This window comes from Gymnoscopelus microlampas, assembly GCF_963454915.1.
Source record: "Gymnoscopelus microlampas genome assembly, chromosome: 16".
In the NCBI taxonomy this organism is placed as follows: Eukaryota; Metazoa; Chordata; class Actinopteri; order Myctophiformes; family Myctophidae; genus Gymnoscopelus; species Gymnoscopelus microlampas.
In genome coordinates, this window is record NC_139953.1 from 7,354,673 (window position 1) to 7,369,886 (window position 15,214).

The 15,214-nt window shown below is 39.6% G+C and overlaps 1 protein-coding gene across 1 annotated transcript in view; it reads right to left on the reverse strand.

Annotated features, from left to right (window-relative positions):
- LOC311063606 (N-acetyllactosaminide beta-1,3-N-acetylglucosaminyltransferase 3-like) overlaps nt 1-15,214 on the reverse strand; it is a 55,773-nt gene that overhangs the window by 30,927 nt on the left and 9,632 nt on the right. The gene's annotated exons all lie outside the window — the stretch shown is intronic.

A 15,214-nucleotide genomic window follows, 5' to 3' on the forward strand; every position in this document is an offset into this window, starting at 1 on the left:
CGCATTGAATGTGTAGGGGTTAGGGGTGTACAATGGGTGGCCAATCACAGTGCAGGGTTAGGGGGGTACAATGGGTGGCCAATCACAGTGCAGCAAATGTCAATGTCCCAACCTCACATATAGGGGCGGCTACACCGCCCAAAAATATGTCAGTTGGATATTGTGGGTAGCACTTGCATTGCAAGTCATTTTAACAGGATGTCTTACATTTGAAGTCATTTTCAGACCCTGGGAATGACTTCCCTGCAGAAATTGCCAAGGTTAATGTAAAGCTACACAATTGTACCAGTGAGTAAAATATACTGTCAGAGTTGATAAACAAATTCATTGATTAGTGAGTCAGCAGTGTGTGTGCGCGTGTGCGGGCAGTGGTGATGGCCTCCAAAAGATGGATCTGTGGGCGGAACACACACACGTTGCATGATGAGCTATATTTAAAAACGTCAGAGGCGATGCTTGACATGTTTGACATGTTTTGATGCATTCCAGATAATGTACAGTAAGTGCTGCATTCTTCCCTACATATGTGCAGAAACCGGTTTATTAATTGCAGGGTACAGCAAAGTATAACATCACTGTACACGATCATGCATGCACAATGCCCATGCAACAGCCACGTGCCATGTGAATGGCAGCGCTGTGCAGCACAGCACATAAGTTACATGTCCTAGATAAGACTTTCAGAGGTGTTTTAACTCCAGTTTGTTGCCTCCCATTTTCATTCTCTCTTTAATTCTCTCTATCTCTCTCTCTCTACAAGCAGACAACGCAAGAGATTTGGTGTAGAGTGGAAAAAAAGAGCATACCCAGTACAGTACAACTCGGGTCTGTTTTACCAAGTATAAAGGGTTTAAGTGGTTAATGTTTTTGGAAATATTCTTTTTCGTGTGAAAATGAGACACTCAATACCTTACCTAATCCTGTGTGGTAGAAATCATCTTGCAAACCAATTATTCGTTAAGAAATCACTGATACACAAATTAATATTTTAGGAGGAAAAGCTGTAGAATAATTGACAACTCATAATCATGGGCTACCCAAGAAACGCACTGTACAACTAAGTGCCAAATGTAAAAAGTATTAAAACACAATGCACATGCAACAGCCACGTGCCATGTGAATGGCAACGACATGCAGCAACGACGTGAGTTACTCTCAGAGGATGCATTCCTAGATAAGTGCAGAAACCGGTTATTCATTTCATGGTATATAGCAATGTATGGAAAAAGTATGGGCTCTGTGTGGGCGTGTTTACACGAGCGTTCGGATATATAGCACTGAGCCACTGGCCAATACAAACTAATACGTGACGTGAGTGCCCTCCCGGTGCGCATTTCCGAACGCACCCTAGCCTATTCTTTTAGGTGGTGGTCTTATTATACACCAACTCTCGTGAGGGATAGTTTTGCTATTGGGAACCTTTAGGTGGTGGTCTCCCACCTACACCAAATCCTCACTCAACAGACCAGACAACAACAAAGGACTGTCCTCGATGCAGCATGAAGCTCATCCTAAATGTAAGTACATGCATATATTATATTTATATATGTATATAGGCTACAGCAAATGATAGAGATCTACCCAGATCTGTGATCTTTTCTTTAGGTTGGTTCTTCTGAGATGCGCCCGCTTTTGTGATGCGTATTAAAGGTAGGGTAAGTGATATTTTTTGGTTAAAACAAAAAGTTTTCTGTTAAGAGGTAAATTCTAATAGTAATCTTTCCTATAGACCACCGAAGTCTGACGTAATTTACGCATCCTTTGTTTGTCTACCTGGTTCACAGTTTTCCACCCCCATTCTGAATCCCATAGACGTATTTAATATCGCGTCAAATAAGAACTGTGTTCCAAAAATAAACACATGACCACGGCGGTTTGACTCTTATGGATATGAAGCATCAACTGACGGTGAGAAAAAAATAATGTTACTTCCGCCAAATTAGTTACATTTTCGCCAGAAACAGACTGTTTCAAATATAAGTGACTGACTATCATAAACTATACAGAACCTCCTCCCTGACAATGACGCCGAGACAGTTTGTTTATTTTTGGACCACAATTCTTATATGAGACGATTCTATGATGACCCAATGTTATTCTCCATAGCGAAATTACTTTACGAACCTGGGGATGAACGAGTGACGTCAGGACTTCGGCGGTCTATAGAGTGTTTGTTTAGTAACATGGGTCTTCCTGTCTCTCAAGCTTTTTAATCAACATAAAATACATTTTCAGCCAATCAGGAGAGAGTACCCATTTATCAGCTTAATTTGTATAGTGTTCCAGTTCCAATTTGTTCAGCTCATTTATTTGTGTTACCACTTCCAATTTCACTTGTTTAATCTGTATCCTAACTGAGTTTTCTATCCTGATTGGATGAAATTGGTGTCTTGTCCTCAAAATGCATTTTCTGTTTAATAAAGAGCTGGAGAGACGTGGACACTCCTGTTACCGAACACACACTCTATATTAATGAGTACTATCAGAATAATCACTTACTCACTAATCACTTACCCTACCTTTAACGGTACACAGTAATACATGGAGGCTCGGCTCAGCCTCAGAGAACACGTTTTAGTTGAGTAGAACGAAAAATACATATTATTAGAAATATCATATTTATGCATTCGTTGTCCATTGACAGAACAGAGAGTGTGAGAGAGAGAGAGAGAGAGAGAGAGAGAGAGAGAGAGGGAAGCAGCGTGTTTGAGGACTGGCTGTACAGGATTTTGACAGAGTGACAGAAATAGCGGCGTGTTTGAGGACTGGCTGTACAGGATTTTGACAGAGTGACAGAAATACATTCATTTGGTCTAGGTGGAGTTTCTCTGGTCTGAAATCAAAAGCAACGTCTAGTGGAAAAAGACGCACCACACCCAGACCCGTTTGTTCACATCTCTCTGTGACAGTTCAGCACCCAGCGTTGCTGATTAGATGTTAATAGTGCTTGACGTTACTAGCGCTTGAATGATTTCATAATGAGCGTTGGTTTGTTCATTCCTAGAATCTATCTATAATTAATTAACGTGTTTACAGTGTTTCTTTGTTTGACTTTATAAGTTTGATGATGGGTAATCTGATAACATAAAGTCATTACAACGATCAAAGCGCAGGCCTGCACACTGTGATTATTACATTTTGTCTTACATTTGCTATTCAAAAATAGCAGATATACAAGCTCATAGTGCGGCACCGAGCGCCGCGCTATGAGCTTGTAGATCTGCTATTTTTGAAAGATCTTGAACATTTGAGCAAATCTTTGAATATATATATTTTTCAAAGGAAACATTTGTAACTAAAATCTTTGCTTCTGGGGATTCTAGTCTTCTAAATCCTAACAGTTTTTTGAAAAAAATTAAATAAAATAAATATATATATATATTATATATATATATATATATATATATATATTAGGGGTGTGCCGATATATCGTCCCGCGATATATCACGATACGTTTTCGCGACGATATGTATCGTTTTGGGAAAAAAAATATCGTTTTTGAAATATATATTTTTTTTTTTTTTTTTTTTTTTTTTTTTCACAATCATAATAATCAGGCATGCAAACGGCCCCGAAGTGAAAAGAGTGACAACATGTTTTTTTTTCGGGTCAGGTGTCATACTATTTGGATTCAAAACGGCTATTGTAGCTGAAAAGCTACAAGTTTGCATGTCTGAATAATGCAAAAACAGAATTATTTGTTTGCATTTTCTTTTTTTCTCCTCCATATATTTTCATAATAAAAAAGTGCGTATCGTATCGTATCGAAATCGTGTCGAAGTTGTGAGCCAAATATCGTATCGTATCGTTTCGTGAAATTAGTGTATCGGCACACCCCTAATATATATATATATATATATTGCTATAATCAGTGGTTCTCAAACTTTTTCATGTCAAGGACCCCCAAAATTATATGAATTTTGGCCGCGGACCCCCATCTCAAAATATTTTGTTCCAGAAATGTTACTCTGTCATGGTGCGTCGGTATGGTAATGTATCTGGAAGGGTGCCAGAGGCGGCTGATGAAGCATTTGCAGCTGGAATCAACCCAAACTTCCAGTATTTCATCAAATTCTTGCTGGACCCAGAGACTGAGAATGGGGTGGACTTCAATGAACACTGGCGGCAGGTACAGCAGAACTGTCATACATGCACTCACGGTTCCACAGATACATAATAGGCGAGCTACAAGCTCACAACGCCTCGCCGTGTAAGGTGCTTACCTCATGGCCACGGACGTTATAATTATGTACGGCTCATTAAAAGTAGGCATACCCGTTTATTCCGTGTTGTCCAGTAAAAAGCATTATACGTACATAATTGTAACATCCCTGGCCATGAGGTAATATTTATATTTGAAATTTGAACGTTTGTGTAGATGTACGGCTTGTAATGGAGAAAGTGCAATATACAGGTTTAAGTTCAGCCATGACGTTTGTGACGGACGATGCAATCGTGTTTCCACAGTATGTGTTGCTTTTTTTCTGTATAGTTATTGTTTTGACAAGGCGTCAACTGAACTACTACAGTTCTAAAGCTTTCCTTACACTATGAGATAATCTTAATATTAACGATTTTTAAATCGGGTATCATCACATACTACAAGATAATCTTGCAAGATTCTTGATAGAGCTGTTATTTTTCCTTATCAACCATATGTATAGATACTTATGCATGGCAGAAACATCACATCAGTATGTATATAAGTACCGGTAACTTTCATCAAAGGCGACAAGAAAAAACCAGACTCAGGACACAGGCAGCCATTGGATGTAATGAAAGTCTATTATTCAGAGAGAGAGAGTAATGGAAGGTTACAGTATCAGCAGGTTCACGCATCATCGGTCGTCGCCTCTCTCTGCCGTTAAACAGAGAAAGCCCTGGACTTTAACAGCGTCCAGTAACATAAACATATGACATCATTGAAGATACATCAAGCGTCCAGCCGTCAGAGGTGTTATCCTGCTATTGGTGGATAGTGATGATTACGTCGTCGTCAGATGAAGATGATGATGGTAGATGATGAAGATGATGATGATGGTGTGACCGTTTATCTTTGGAAAAACAGCGTCCACATGTCTCGAACAACACATTGACCTCGGGTCTGACCTGTCACTGGTCAGTGATGACTTCAGTGGCGCTGAAGGAATTGTTAGCAGAGAAGAACATCGAGATACAGTGTTCTCAAAACAACTGATAGCCACAGAACGCCTTTAACTACTTTGACCTTGCATAGACAGAGAAATAGCAGAATAGTACATGACAGAGTTTAAGCCAATATGAGCAGCTATTATATTAATTTGACATTTAAAGCAGGTTAAGGGCACTAGACAAATTATGATCAATCAAAATAACTCCATCAAGCCTACATCTTATCATGATTTGGATAGGGTCAAAGGGCAAGCTGATCAAGTCTTGTACCTTGTGACATTATTCAAACCAAATCAGACACAGACAAACCTTACAGTGACTAGGTAAGGACACAGAGATTTCAAATGACTTAGGGGCAAAAATAAATGGTTAGTTATTCAGATAACATACACATTTTTACTTCTTCAAAAGGACTGTATAATTTATTCAGATATTAATTCAAAATTGTACTTCAAAAGGACTGTATATAATGGTTATTTTATTCAATTAGAAAGCAAAACAGGGTTATATTTCATGAGATTCACCACACGACAAGTTTTCCCCTTGCAATTTGCAAATAACTTTATTATAATTCAAAAAAATCTCAGCTAATGTACTGTCCCAAACAAACCTTTTCAAAATATGTTTAGATTTGATCAATTTTCAGCACAGTTAATGACATTGGCAGCTTAGCCTGAGAGTTAGAGAAAACTGACCAGTCCGACATTTTCAATCTGACAGGAAACCTACGTGTCCTGGTCCGATTCTGTGCATGTCCAGAAATAGAAAAAGTTACCCTCCTCGTTGTGAAGCTGCGGTCCAGTGCTTTATTTAACAAGTCGACCTGTCGGTCCAAAGTATTTGAAAATGGAACAATACACTCCTGATACCTGTTATTTATTACATCACTTTACACTTTATTTAGGGAAAAACTCACGTGGAATGGTCTTAAAACTCAAGAAATACTTCCCGATTGCATCATGTAGGCATGGGGGCATCAAACATCTATCCAAGACATTAGTTGAAATCTGTAAGATAGATGGAAATCAAATTTACTGTTTGGCATGAGACCTACAGTTGACTATAGTATGAAACTGAGTTTAAAACAGTTTGGAATAAAATTAAAGTTTTAGCCCTGTATGTCACAATTAGCAGGTATTGTGACATTATTGTTGTCCAGGAATTGGATTAATGGAGTGGCTTACATTCTCGTTCTAAAATGAAACAAAGACAAACAAAGCATATTAAACATTTAAATCAAATCATTCATCAAACTCCCCTCTATTTGACACTCATATATCTGTAATATAGTGTGTGTCAGAGGACGAATTTGTTGATGAGAAAGAAAAAAAATCCAACTGAAAATCAAAAGAAAGAAAATAAAAAAAATAAAATGACAAACATTTTTTTAAAGTTATGATTAAAATATTTAAAATTAAAATATAACAATGAAAAATAAGGAATAAACATCTTTGTTCTGAAGAGTATATTAGAGTTAGATAAAGTACACCAAAATAAATGGAAATTAAAACTTTCAAAAAGAGCAGATCTACCAGCTCAAAAAAATCAATCGTTGCTAAGCAACGTGGCAGTTAGGATTACGAGAACTAACACTTCCTGTAAGGAATTATGGGTAATGTAGTTTTAGAGACCAGAGTGGTAAACTAATTTTAACTGACTGGAGAATGACTGAAATTTGGACTAAGATTGTTAGAGAACGAGCAAGACAGACAAACGCGCATTCAAACATTCACGCATGCCTGCATAGCTGAATCGCTCACACACATAGAAAAGATAAGAGAGATAGAAACTTTCACCTTACGCTCTCTCACTCCCTCGCACTCACACACCGTAGAAGACAGACACACTGGCGGACCCACAGAGAGAGAGAGAGAGATAGAGAGAACAAAAAAACAATCGTTCATTAATACACACCGAACATAGATATTGTAGCGATAAACTAATTTTGGAATGAGAAATATTTTTATACTGAGTGGGTTCTTAGGATTAAGGCAAAATATATTCACTGGTTCAAAGGAATATAAAATGTATTATTAAGGCATTTAAAACGTATTGTTTAAAGCTCAATATATTAAATGGATGGATGATTTAACATACAGTGGTCAAAATAAAATCGGTCTATGTTCAATATATATATATATATAAAGTATAATCGTGTAGGCCCCCCCCACCCGTCAAACAAAGCCCTCAGTGGAGTATCGGACGAATTGGTAGCACGTGTAGGCCCCTACCCGTCACTCATAGTGGAGTATCGGACGAATTGGTAGAACAAGCCCCTACCCGCCCCCCAGGGATGGGTTAGGAGGTGGGGGACACAAATCTATTAATATATCTAGAACATGAAACACTTTGACTGACAAACCTGAAATAGTATATATTCATGTAGGCACCACACAGACAACCCCCTCCCACCTAGTGTAAAACTATTATTAGATTAATCTAATCGAACCGAACACCAATGACGTGATAAAGTGGTAATTCGAGGTACAAAAAAATTAATCCATATGTTTATATATATGGTCATTTACATAAATATATATATAAATAAAGACAAATAACTGTAAGTAACAGCTGATAGCCAAACATCAGTGTAAAAAAACGTTGAGGATGGATGTGTCTGGTGGTGATCAATATATACAATGGACAAGCCAGAAAATAAAACAACATAAATAAAGACCACTGTATTCTAAATAAGAGGATAATTTATGAGACATTCAGGGAATGTCCTCCCAGGTGATAAAACATTTTTACTTGACTGACTCCCTGGCGGAGCTGTGTTAAACAGTAAAGTTAAACAGGCTGATAATTTATGAGACAAATCGTTCGGTAAAGACAATAAAATAAAATAAAAGGTATACTCATCAGATCAAGGTTCACAGGGAGAAGTTACGTGGAGATCCCAATCACTGGACCATGGTAAAATAAAATAAAAAGATATACATACCGAATCAATGGTTCGGGGATCCTGACTCCGATGGCTGGACCATGTGGAATTTGAGACATGAGTCAAAGGGCAAGTCCAAAGGTCCAGCGATCGCGTCCAGGTCCAAAACAAAATAAATAAAATAAAAAATGTGATACTGTTCAAAGATAACCTTCATCTGAATAGAAGTGATACATCGTTACACCCAAGGCTGGTTCGTTTGATACGTATTAAAACAGGGGAAGCCAGGGGAAGAGAGTCTGACCGTACAGTTCCGGTCAATAGCTCAGTTCCCCTCGTCCACCCTGTTTCAACCATATCCGGCATCGATTTGGACCAATTGATAGAGCTGTTATTTTTCCTTATCAACCATATGTATAGATACTTATGCATGGCAGAAACATCACATCAGTATGTATATAAGTACCGGTAACTTTCATCAAAGGCGACAAGAAAAAAACAGACTCAGGACACAGGCAGCCATTGGATGTAATGAAAGTCTATTATTCAGAGAGAGAGAGTAATGGAAGGTTACAGTATCAGCAGGTTCACGCATCATCGGTCGTCGCCTCTCTCTGCCGTTAAACAGAGAAAGCCCTGGACTTTAACAGCGTCCAGTAACATAAACATATGACATCATTGAAGATACATCAAGCGTCCAGCCGTCAGAGGTGTTATCCTGCTATTGGTGGATAGTGATGATTACGTCGTCGTCAGATGAAGATGATGATGGTAGATGATGAAGATGATGATGATGGTGTGACCGTTTATCTTTGGAAAAACAGCGTCCACATGTCTCGAACAACACATTGACCTCGGGTCTGACCTGTCACTGGTCAGTGATGACTTCAGTGGCGCTGAAGGAATTGTTAGCAGAGAAGAACATCGAGATACAGTGTTCTCAAAACAACTGATAGCCACAGAACGCCTGTAACTACTTTGACCTTGCATAGACAGAGAAATAGCAGAATAGTACATGACAGAGTTTAAGCCAATATGAGCAGCTATTATATTAATTTGACATTTAAAGCAGGTTAAGGGCACTAGACAAATTATGATCAATCAAAATAACTCCATCAATTCTCTTATCAGATTATCTTAAACATGCACACACTACACGATTAAAAAAATTGGGGGCATCTCACACTACAAGATTCTATCCAGATTCTCGGGCTTGCCCGAACAGCAATAATAAATAGAAAATATATTTTAAAAATAATAATTATGAATTATTAATAATGATATAAGATATTATATCAGTAGCCTATATTATTTTGATATTAAATAAAGTTATACATTACAATCCGTACATTTTCATATGTCAATTCAGTGTTTTTCTCTGACAGCCAGCTGCGCTCCTGAGCAGCGCAGCGCACGCACACGCGCGCACGCACGCGCGCGCATGCACACACACGCACGCGCACACGCACACGCGCACACACACACACACGGTGCACCTCGTCAGAGCAGATCTACAAGCTCACAACGTGTCTCATTCGCGGTAGGCTACTTGTGGTCTTGTATATCGCATTAGCTGTAGAATACAACTCTCATAGACGTATTTATGATTATGACGTTTTCAATCTACGAGAGTTGTAGGATTCACCCCCCATGGACACAGGGACTTTCAGCACTATACCCCGTAGACACCCCAAACATGTACAAATTGAAAATAAAGGTGCTTATTCCCACATTCCTACATTAAACTACTACCCCGTAGCGATAGTTAACATTTGCTGCGTGGGGGTAAGCACCTTTATTTTCAATTTGTACATGTTTGGAGTGTCTACGGGGCATAGTGCAGAAAGTCCCTGTGTCCATGCGGGGTGAACCCTACAACTCTCGTAGATTGAAAACATCAGAATCATAAATACGTCTACAAGAGTTGTATTCTACAGCTAATATCGCATAATGTCAACCACTCGAAACCTCATGAGTTTCTTATACCTGGTGTCATCAATGCAAAGCCGTTGTGTTTCATCGGCTACACACGTTTTGGCTGTTTGCAAGCCAAGGAATATAATTTTAGAAAGCAAGATGAAGCATGGAATGGTACCAGCATTGGTACCAGCATTATATATATATATATATATATATATATATATATATATATATATATATAATAATTGAACTGTAAGCCTCAGAAAATGTCCACCCAAAGTTTCTCTTTCCCCCTAAACAATATATATTCAAGCAATATATTCCCTTGTTATTTCTCAGTAAGTTTAATTTTCTTTCAATACTACAAGGACAGTGGGACCAATGTGGTAATTGTTGGGGGGTTGTGGGGGTTGTTCATTATTCATTCGAGGGGTGGTGGGTACTTAGGGGCTTGTAATGATGATGACCACTTAGGGGCAATCATCATCAAACAATACGTTGCCAGTATTGTATGACTTGTGAAATGTTGTCCTGCAGTGAGCAGTGATGTGTAAGAACTTAGCACTACTAAATGTACTAATGGTATGTCTTTATTTCATTTCAGAATGCCACAACAACAGAAAGGGCCTCGCTTCACAGCAAGGGATATTCTGGATATCGTGATGAACGGAGAGAGTGATGTTGACATAAACATCAATGAGACTGATGAAGAGGACTGTGGCGTGGGGTCCAAAGAAAACCAACCACTCAGTGAACCCACTGACCGCCCAGCAGACATTCAGCTGCCCCAACTGACCAAACCCGCTCATCGCCGTGATTCAAGATATCAGTGGCTGAAGAAGGACTTCATCAGCCCTAATACAGACTTTTCTGGCCCACCTCTGACCTCTGAAGATGTGAGTTCTATCCAAACACCACTGCAGTACTTCCGCCAGTTTGTGTCCAAAGACATGATTGACTCTCTCACAACGAACACAAACATTTACAGCCTTCAAACAAAAGGAACATCAGTCAACACAAGTCCAAAAGAAATTGAGCAAATGCTTGGGATGTATTTGAGAATGGGCCTTTCTCAAATGAATGGATGCCAGATGTACTGGGAAGCAGACACACGAAACGCGTCTGTAGCTGATGTGATGCCACGCAACCGATGTCAGTCTTTGTTGACCTCGTTACATCTGGTTGACAACTTGACCGTGCCAGAGAAGGACAAGAAGGACAAACTCTGGAAACTCTGACCATGGCTGGATTTGTTCAGAGAGAAGTGCCTACAGGTGGTTCCAGAAGAGCACAACTCTGTGGATGAGATGATGATTCCATTCAAGGGAAGATTCAGTTCCATCAAGCAGTACATGAGAGGCAAGCCACACCCCTGGGGCTTCAAAGTGTGGGTCAGAACGGGGATCAGTGGCGTCATCTGTGACTTTGACGTTTACCAAGGGAGCATCGATGTTCTTTGTTCTTTTAATAAAATTGATTTAAGAATATGGCTTATTGGTGTTATTATTCATAATGTATACTGTTCTGAGGCCAAATATTATTCGTAATTGATCTGAGGCCAAATAATAAACCATATAAATAAATAATTAAGTTACTTTAGTGAAGTAATTACACATTTGCCATGTTATCCATAAAAATGGCCTATAGGAAATTTTGCTACCTGATGGACCCAACGTTGCTAAATGTCAACATTTGCATAAAAGCTTACCAAAACATTTTTTTTTAAAAAACATTATATTTTCCTCTTCAAAATACTCCTACAAGACCATCTGAAAGTTTTTTTTTTTTTTTTTGCAAGTACAAATATATCCGGGTCTTAGAGGGTTAAATAACGCTCTGTTTCAGCCATCAGATTTATCAAAGCTCCGACCAAATGTACTCTAGGATTGGCTGTATAGGATCCTTTGATAAATGCCACTTGGACATCTCCACAGACAGCAGCAGGGTATCTGTTGAACACTGAGTTTACTTGGAGCCTATTACCTTGCCTGTTTAGAACATGGGTAACCCTGAAGATGAAGCGCCACGTCCACCTTTGGACATCACAGACTTCGGTGGCAATTGCACACTCCATGGCCTACGCTAGATCTTCCTGCCCGTTGGTGTGACTTTCCGACGCTCCATTTCCATCTCCTCCCTATCTCACTTCCATCTCCACGCAGTATAAGACCAGAGTAGAGTTCCAAGTCATACGTAGACTAATTGTTAACAGACATTATGAGGTGGAGGCTAGGGATGAGCGGTGCGGGTCCACAGCGGTGAGCTGTGGACCTGCGTATGTTTGTTGAGACAAACTAGCCTGGCTTAGCTGATTTAGAAGTCTAATGGGTATTTTTTGATACTACAGTTTTGTCACTGCAACAGTAGACTGAAAGAACGAGCCCAATCGATGGTCTTGAAGGGCGGATCCAAACCCAGGCGCTGGATTCCAACGCCGCTTCCTATTGCTTCATCAATCTATGTCCCCGCCTCCCCTCCCCCCCCCCCGGTCTGTGCACGGAGCACGCTGACGTCACCAAATTTAGAGCGACGCCCCTCTACACTCTGGTTGGTTAGGAGTTAACAAGGTCCTAAGACCATCGTTCCTGCATCGTTCGCCCAGACTTTTTTTCTTTTGTAACAAAAAAAAAAGCATGGGTTTCCAAGGCTACACTTTTCTAAGCAAAACAAACAAACAAAAACAAAACCAGTGGTCTATATGGCATGACTATAGGTGGTCCATGTCTGTCTCTTCTTGGCCATAGTGGTGGACAGGGACAAAGTCTCTCCAACCAGCTCACCCTGTACAAATGGTCTCTGTCGGGTGGAAACGCGTCGCTTTGTGCCACGTTTAGAGCTTGCAGATCAGCTACTTTTGATGCTTTTGTGTTACGCTGTAGTATGATCAAGTAAAACACAAAGTTAAAATATGATGTAAAGCATTATGAGCTTGTAGATTGGCTTTTAAACAATGGCTTATATTTCTTTGTGGCTCAGTTGTTATCATTGTAGAATGTGTAGCACATTGGCATAGTAGACAATATGGCACATTAGGAGTTCATTATGTATTACTGGTAAAGAATTATTGATCACTTATTTTGTATGTCTGTGGCAAAAATAAAATATCGATGACAATGTCCATCACAAGCTGGCATGGTGATGACCCCTGGTAATGGTTTTTAAAAAGCTTATGCCCATACCTAACACCATGCCAAATATATGAAACCATACAGTGGTAAAATGAACATGCCACATATTGTCTTCATTTCCTTTTGGAGTTTGCACGTACGCCTTGTCTCTGTACTTCCTTGACGCCCCCTTTCCCTTACTGAAGATGACTTTATAGATTTGTACTTGCCATTTCAACACACCACTAGGAAAGCTGAGTACTGACACTTTTTATAAAGCACGACTACACAACACGACATCAACACAACTACACAACATTAACACAAATACACATGATCCGAGGCCCTGCAGCATCTAGGACCAGTGTTGGGCAGTAACGAATTAAAAATAATATATTACTGTAATATTATTACTTTTCCCAGTAACGAGTAAAGTAAGGTATTATTCTGCCAAAACAGTAATATAATACCATATTACTCGGTCAAAAAAGGCCTCGTTACTCGTTACTGATGACGAGCGTCATTTTTTGGCTCATTCACTCATTTAATAATGTAGGCTACTCTAGTCTCTCTCCGTCTCTCGTAGAGGCAAGTTGTCGCATCATGTGAAAAAAATAGAGCAGATCTACAAGCTAACAACCTATTCTTAGCTTGCAGATTAGTTCTTTTTAACACGCAGCCAGCGCACAGTTGGAGAAGTGTTCTCCCTCGGTAAAACACCTCGTAATGAGAAGTCTCTCTCGTCTCTGTCTGTAACGTGTTGTAGCCTATCTGCAGGCTCTCCAGCCCTCCCCCTCTCCACACACGCGCACACGCACACACATGGTGGCCCCGTGGCGTTCATAGAGGGAGACGCACGCAAGAGGAGTAGTGCTGGTCGTCAACGTTGTAAAACATCTTGGATAGACCACTGGAATAATAACTGACTGATCATCATTCATCTCAAATATAAGTCTACTACTAACCTTTGTAGCCAAACTAAAATCCACCATTTTAGAGAGTTGCTCCAACTTCCTTGGATTAGATTAGAGTGATCAGATGCGATGCGTTTTCAACACAAATGCGCATATTATTGCCAGTCAGCTGTGTAACACTAGCTGGTTAACGATGGCTCGTTGAGCCTGTATGCGCATTTGACCACATAGCAATCAACATCACTAATTAATGGCAGCTCTGTGTGTGTGTGTGTGTGTGTGTGTGTGTGTGTGTGTGTGTGTGTGTGTGTGTGTGTGTGTGTGTGTGTGTGTGTGTGTGTGTGTGTGTGTGTGTGTGTGTGTGTGTGTGTGTGTGTGTGTGCGCGCGTGCGTGCGTGCGCGTGTGGGTTAGGGTCCATTTGGTTCCATTTGTACACTCTCAGACCCGTTAGGGTCCATTTGGTTCCATTTGTACTCTCGCAGAGTTAAATTGACATAGATTTTATAATATAAATTGTGGTCCAAGTGATAGAAATGCCATTAAATGGGGGGTCTGTAGCCCTAATGCATGTCAAACTGGGGGTCCTTGAAATTATAATGGTTGAGAATCACTGCTAGAGCCGTAAAAAATCTTCTCTTATGGGGGTCCCTGGCATATCTTTTGAAATGGGGGTCCGCGGGCTAATAAGTGTCAATTTGGGGGTCCTTGACATTAAAAAAGTTTGAGAACCACTGCTCTATATCTCCTCTCCTCTCTCCTTGCCCCCTTGCACTTTGGCTAATTAATATTGACTGGTGTAAGATATGTTGAAAAGGTTAAGAAATGTTCAAAAAGTTTACTTTATTGTTTCAGTTTTTGAGAGGCTGCAGCCAGTGTGTGCAGTTCAGATTGATGTTGTTTCTGTAAGGATAATTATTGTTCCAATTCCAAATATGGAATTTGTTGCAGCAAAATACTTAAAAAGATGAAGACTGTTGACTGTTTTCTATTGTTCCATTAAATTGGATTCCGTTCTAAAAGGCTAAAAACTAGACGTCTTTTCTTTTGCGAGGGGCGCGGGGAAAGTAATATAAAGTAATATGTAATATATTACTCTTGATTCCAAGTAATAAGTAATATAATATTATTACTTTTCAAAGGAGTAATAAGTAATAAGTAACATATTACTCTTCTAAGTAATATAACCCAACACTGTCTAGGACACACATGGGCAACATGCAGCCCGGGTGACCTATGG